Source organism: Aplysia californica, unplaced genomic scaffold, assembly GCF_000002075.1.
Source record: "Aplysia californica isolate F4 #8 unplaced genomic scaffold, AplCal3.0 scaffold00037, whole genome shotgun sequence".
Classification (NCBI taxonomy): Eukaryota; Metazoa; Mollusca; class Gastropoda; order Aplysiida; family Aplysiidae; genus Aplysia; species Aplysia californica.
The window spans coordinates 550674-556437 of record NW_004797307.1 but is presented as its reverse complement, the minus strand read 5'-3'; the positions used below and the strand labels follow the sequence as shown (position 1 = coordinate 556437).

At 42.8% G+C, this 5764-nt stretch overlaps 1 protein-coding gene across 1 annotated transcript in view; it reads left to right on the top strand.

Annotated features, from left to right (window-relative positions):
- Positions 1-3771: 3771 nt before the first annotated feature.
- LOC101860234 overlaps positions 3772-5764 on the top strand; it is a gene marked incomplete in the record, with an annotated part of 177628 nt that continues 175635 nt past the window's right edge. Inside the window, 1 exon segment of the mRNA XM_035973942.1 lies at positions 3772-4021.

Genomic DNA, 5764 nt, shown 5'->3' with positions numbered 1-5764 from the left:
GCGGCGAAATCCTACTCCCATCGATTTTGTTTGAGTAAAAACAACCACATAGACACAGGGGACTCTCATGGTCTAGAGGTTATGGTGTTTGCTTTTCATTCAATAGGTCCCGGGTTCGAATCCGGACAGTGACGGAACATTTTCTTTTCTAAAATTTATCCTTTCCCCTCCTCTCCTGCTCTCTAACCATGTCATGTCGTCTGATTTCGTCTCCACTCCCTTTTACCCCCTCCTCTGGGCTACTGACTCCCTTTGCCTTTCTACTGCTACTCCCCAGCTCCTTCTCGCAGCTGTCTTTCATCCACACCCCTGATCCTACGGCAAGTAAGATCTACCACCTAGCCTTCTCGGATAAGGGCGAAAAATCTCGGAGGTCCCATGTGCAAGTTGTGCTCGTTCAAGACCCTTTGGTGGTCCTACAATCAATAAGAGTAGGTTTCGGCCGCCACCTGGGCGAAATTCCGAATTTCCTACCAACTGAATGTGTCCCGCGCGCTCATATTATGACCTTATGCAGTTGGGAGCGTAAAACACTTTCAAAAATTATTTCTTTTAGATAGACACAATATCAGTCACTGAGTGATCGGACAGAAAAAGACAGGTGGGCAGCAATAACAGAAAGAAAAAAATACAGAAATTTTAATAAGACCTTCCGATGGCGCGCTACAACCACCCGCTGCAAGGAACTGATCACAACAGTAGAAGTAACATTGAAAGGGAAATAGAAGGAGTAATTTTGTAAGGCACATTGGATGAAAGCGCCCTTCAACCTTCTGGAATGTCATAGGATTTAGTTGTTTTTGTTTGTGTTCATTACTCTCTTGTAGCACCTCTGATCTACGTCACTTATATGACCCAAATGTGTTTCAAGTGCCGTAGTAAAACTCCAACTAAAACAAAAACCTATTTTTAAGAAACCAGAACAAAATAACGTTCGGTGAGAGCACCCGAGCAGAGAAATAAGTGGCGAACCATGACCACTGATGTGTACTTTCGAACTAGCATTTGAAGAAGACTGCATGGCGTGTCAATGTCTTGGTGAAAAGTGATGCATCACGGTGAAATCAGGCGCTCGTCAAAATATCCAATCGAAGAAAACAGCATTTTCCCCGCCGGTTTGGCAATGATTATTTTTATCAAATTTTTTGTTTTTGGCTCAACACCTTTTTTATCCTTCTGAAATTACCTTCCTGTGTGGATTTTATAGGAAAACATCCTTTAAACGCACAAAAATGTAAATTTTTAGTTTTCAATGCCCCTAAAGCTATGGAAATCCCCAAACTTTGGAGGCCATTTTCTCGCTAATAACCTCTGAAATCAGGCGACCCCCCCATCTCCGTCAATTGTAAATATTTCGACTTCTGCTCAAGATCTCGAGGAATGGGTATAATTTTGTTTAAAAACCGAAAGCAAGATAAATGAACAAGCTTTAAGATGATACCAATAACTCCGCTGGTCCCAAAATTGATGAGCACTTGATTCCACCATGTCGTGACAAAATATGGTCGTTGTCGTGGCAGCTCAAAGTAAACGAGTACTACTTTCCATCAGACAAATTAATAATGATGACGTCACGAAGGACAACACAGTCACAAACTGAAAATCGTGAGGGTATCAATATTGAACGCTTGTTGACTCATAACCGCATTTCTGTCCAACTGTTGGTTGATTATTGTTGTTTGATTTCCCATTCCACAAACATAACCATAAACCACTAGTCAAACAAATATGAAGTCATATGAATTCGCAAGCTTTTAAAATTGACGCCTTAGCAGTTTCCAGTTTGTGACTATGCCCGTTTTCCCTGTGTTCTCGTTGCCTGCTTTAAAAAAATTCAGATAAAGAAAACAGAATTCAGAAATCTGGAATGACTAACGAAGTTCTTCTTTTTTTCTTCTTTAAGTGTTCCAAAATAGCAGGCATTGTACAAGGTCCAGAATGCGCTTCCTCGATGAGTTAAAGGTCACGGAAGGTCAGAAATAACAAATAGAGATAATAATTGAGCATAATTTTCACCTGGGGTACTCGCAAAACAACCTGCTAACCACCTGCCCACCCAAAGACTGGGTTCGTGTATCTGTCACATTCTTTGCCTTCATCCCCCCTCTTCCCAATGTACACACGTTGAAATCTCACCTCCCTGTCGAGGTCACTTTAGTCCCTCCCCCTCCACCCGCCCGCTCCCATGCCTAAGCACACCTCCATCGTTAATTTACCCTTGTCTGACCACCACGCGAGCCTAACCATGATACATGTAACAGGAGTGGAGAAAAACTGAAGTTACAATGGACCCAGTAGCTTTCCTCCTCCTCCTCCTCCTCCTCCTCCTCCTCCTCCTCCTTCTTCTTCTTCTTCTTCTTCTTCTTCTTCTTCTTCTTCTTCTTCTTCTTCTTCGGGGGGGGCTCTCGTGGCCTAGAGGTTAAGGTGTTGGCCTCTCATTCAAAGGTCCCAGGTTCGAATCCGGGTAGCGACCGAAAAATTTTCTTCTCTAAAATTGTCTCCTTTCACATTCTTTCCTGCTCTCTAGCAATGTTCTGTTGTCTGCTTTCATTTCCACTTTCTGCCCCCACCCCCTCACCTCCTTTGCCCCCTCCTCTTGGCTCCTGGCTCTTTCTGCAGCCTTTCCACTGCTACTCCTTGGCTCCTCCTTACTGCTGTCTTTCAGCCACACCCCTGATCTTCTGGTAGGAAAGATCTACACATAGCCTTCTCGGACAAGGGCGAAAAATCTCGGAGGGCCCGTGTGCAAGTTGCGCACGTTAAAGATCCCTTGGTGGTCTAAAATCGATAAGAGTAGGCTTCGGCCGCCACACGGGCAAAATTCAAAATTTCCTACCAACTGAAAATATTAGGTGTGTCCCGCGCGCTCATATGACCTTATGCAGTTGCGAGCTCCGTAAAACACTATACAAAACCAACCAAAAAAATAATCTTCTTCTTCTTCTTCTTCTTTTTTCTTCTTCTTCTTCTTCTTCTTCTTCTTCTTCTTCTTCTTCTTCTTCTTCTTCTATTTCCTCCCATAATTTAACGACGCCTTTGTTTTGTCTATTATTCTCCCACAATCTTCCCATTTTCTACTGTTATGTGCCTGTGGGTGCAGCTGTTTGTAAACTTCACTAACGTCTAGAAGTTCGGGATTTTTAGTTTGATTGGACTATGGTTCTTTGAACGTTAATTAGAACAATATTTTACAGTCAATCCTTGTGTCCTGAAAAGCTGCAGGGGTGGGGTGAGGTGGGGATGCTCCACCCTCACATTGAACCAGATTATGTTTAGCAGGGTAAATTTCCTCAAGAAAACTACTATTTCTGTGGGCTTTTGCTGCCCCTCTTTACGTTTGCCGCACACACGACGAAGTTAACTGAATATTTTCTTGAAGCCAACCAGGGCGTCATTTGTGTCCACATCTCTCTGTCCTTTCCTTACTTTTTTGCTTCATCATCCACCCTGAAAGCAGACAATGCCCCTACTCTTTCCCTGTCACATTTCTCTGTCTGTCTGTCTGTCTCTCTCTCTCTCTGTCTCTGTCTCTCTCTCTCTCTCTCTCTCTCTCTCTCTCTCTGTCTCTCTGTGTGTCTCTCTCTGTCTCTCTGTCTCTCTCTCTCTCTCTCTCTCTCTCTCTCTCTCTCTCTCTCTGTGTCTCTCTGTGTGTCTCTCTCTGTCTCTCTGTCTCTCTCTCTCTCTGTCTCTCTCTCTCTCTCTCTCTCTCTCCCCCTCACACCCAACACAGGTTTACCCGAGGTGGAGCTGTGGGCTACGCGGAGAACACGACAGAGCAATGGCGCTGTCACGGGTCAGTAACGAAATGCATGGAGCCTTGGTCGGCTCTCAGCAGGCCCCTCTGTAAAGGTGTGTGTTTGTGCGTGTGTCTACAGCGCTTGAGGACAGACAGACGAGAAAAGCGCCCCATTAACGGTCCCAGTTTCATAACTGCATTCGTTTGAGGACTGCTCCCGGGTTGAAAACGTACCTCGTGTACATCGTGCTTGTGCGGAATTACTATACCCCCGACTACGGCCAGGTATGTTAGGCATTCATAATCATATTATGTATGGTTTAGTTTTCGTTAGGGTTTTACGGCACTTGCAACACAATAAAGTAATATAAGTGCCGAAGATTCGAGGTGTCACAAGAGAGTAACAAAAAAAAAGAAGGAGGGTAGATAAAGACGATAGATGTTTGATAGTAATGATAGGAAAGAAGAAGCAAACCCTACCAGAGCATCCACCATCCACCCAATCATAATAATATGTAAACACGGTGTTTCATCACAACTTTATCGAAGTACTTGGGTATTTTCAATCACGCCGTGATTTAAGACGATTTAAGTCTTAGCCTCAAAGCTGTTTTCCCTTCACAATTTACGATATTGGATGCTTTACGTGTACTCGTTAGAGCGAAGTTGCTGGGTCCTCATGCGCCGTAAAACCTCAACTAAAACTAAATAACGATAGATTTCACAAATTTTGTTTTTGTTTGATTTATTTCAACGAGTAGCACACATGTGTCGGCCTTCCAATCTCTGGGGGGGAAATCCCGATAGACCTACAGACAAAATGACACACAGCAGTTGATCGTTAAAAAATACGACATACAGAGACAAACTCAAACCAAATGCTTGCTCTATTAAATACGTAGAGCAACTAAATTACTGCAACAACCAACGAATTAACGTGTTTTCTGTCAGAATAGAAAGCATCAAATTTTGTCTATACATTGCTATTGTGTGTAGCAATTTATGGGTTCTTATTTGATATTGCTTATAATTTGTTCTCAATACAATGTTATAAAAGCTACCAGAAGAGACAATATAGGACACTCGAATCGACATACAGGTTTTGAGCTTCTGGCTCTTACTGAAAAATAGAAGACGAAAGAAGCATAGGTAGATCAAGAACTACTTTCTTAGAGTATTTCAACCGACGGGTGATGAGGAAAATACCAGGATAACATGGGTATTGGAGGGTTTTCGATCAGCGAAGTGGGCTGAGAATCATGATCGCCGATGTCAGTTCCAGACCTGGCACAGGAAGAAAAAGTTTTTCATCTCTATATATGTAATTATACCCTATGTTGTAGTTATCAATGTGATATTTCTTATCTCTCAAGTGTGATATCAAGCAGATTGGACACATTGTATACTGTTTGTTGTTGGGGTTTTGCTTTTAAGATAACCCCCCCCCCCCACGAAAAAACAAACAAATAAACAACCCACCTCACATGGAACTGGTGGCCCTTATACATAAAAACATCGTAAACGAAAAAGAACAAAGAAGGAAAAAAAAAACGAAAGAAGAAAACAATAGAGTGACAGACGGAAGCCACACAGAGTTTATGAATTGGTAAGGCCACCCGCGGGCCTCCTCAGCCATTAATGTCGGTGTTATTGTTGTGACAATGTATGAGCCGTATTAATCTACCGTGATGTCTATCAAACTAAAACACTTTCCAATTTGCTTTGCCTCGCTTACGTGTACATTATATGGGTGGCGAAAGATCTGGTCAGCTTGTTAGTGTTTGAGTGCTTAGTCGGCAGTTTGCACTGTTTGCTTTCCGGGATGCCGAGAATGTTTCTGAGCGTTCTAGGGGTCTGTTGGGGTAGTAATAGATCTGGATTGCAAAATGCATAAAGCTCGCTGTTGAAGGGGGTATGCTCAATGCTAATTTCTTCTTCTTCTTCTTCTTCTTCTTCTTCTTCTTCTTCTTCTTCTTCTTCTTCTTCTTCTTCTTCTTCTTCTTCTTCTTCTTCTTCTTCTTCTCCTTC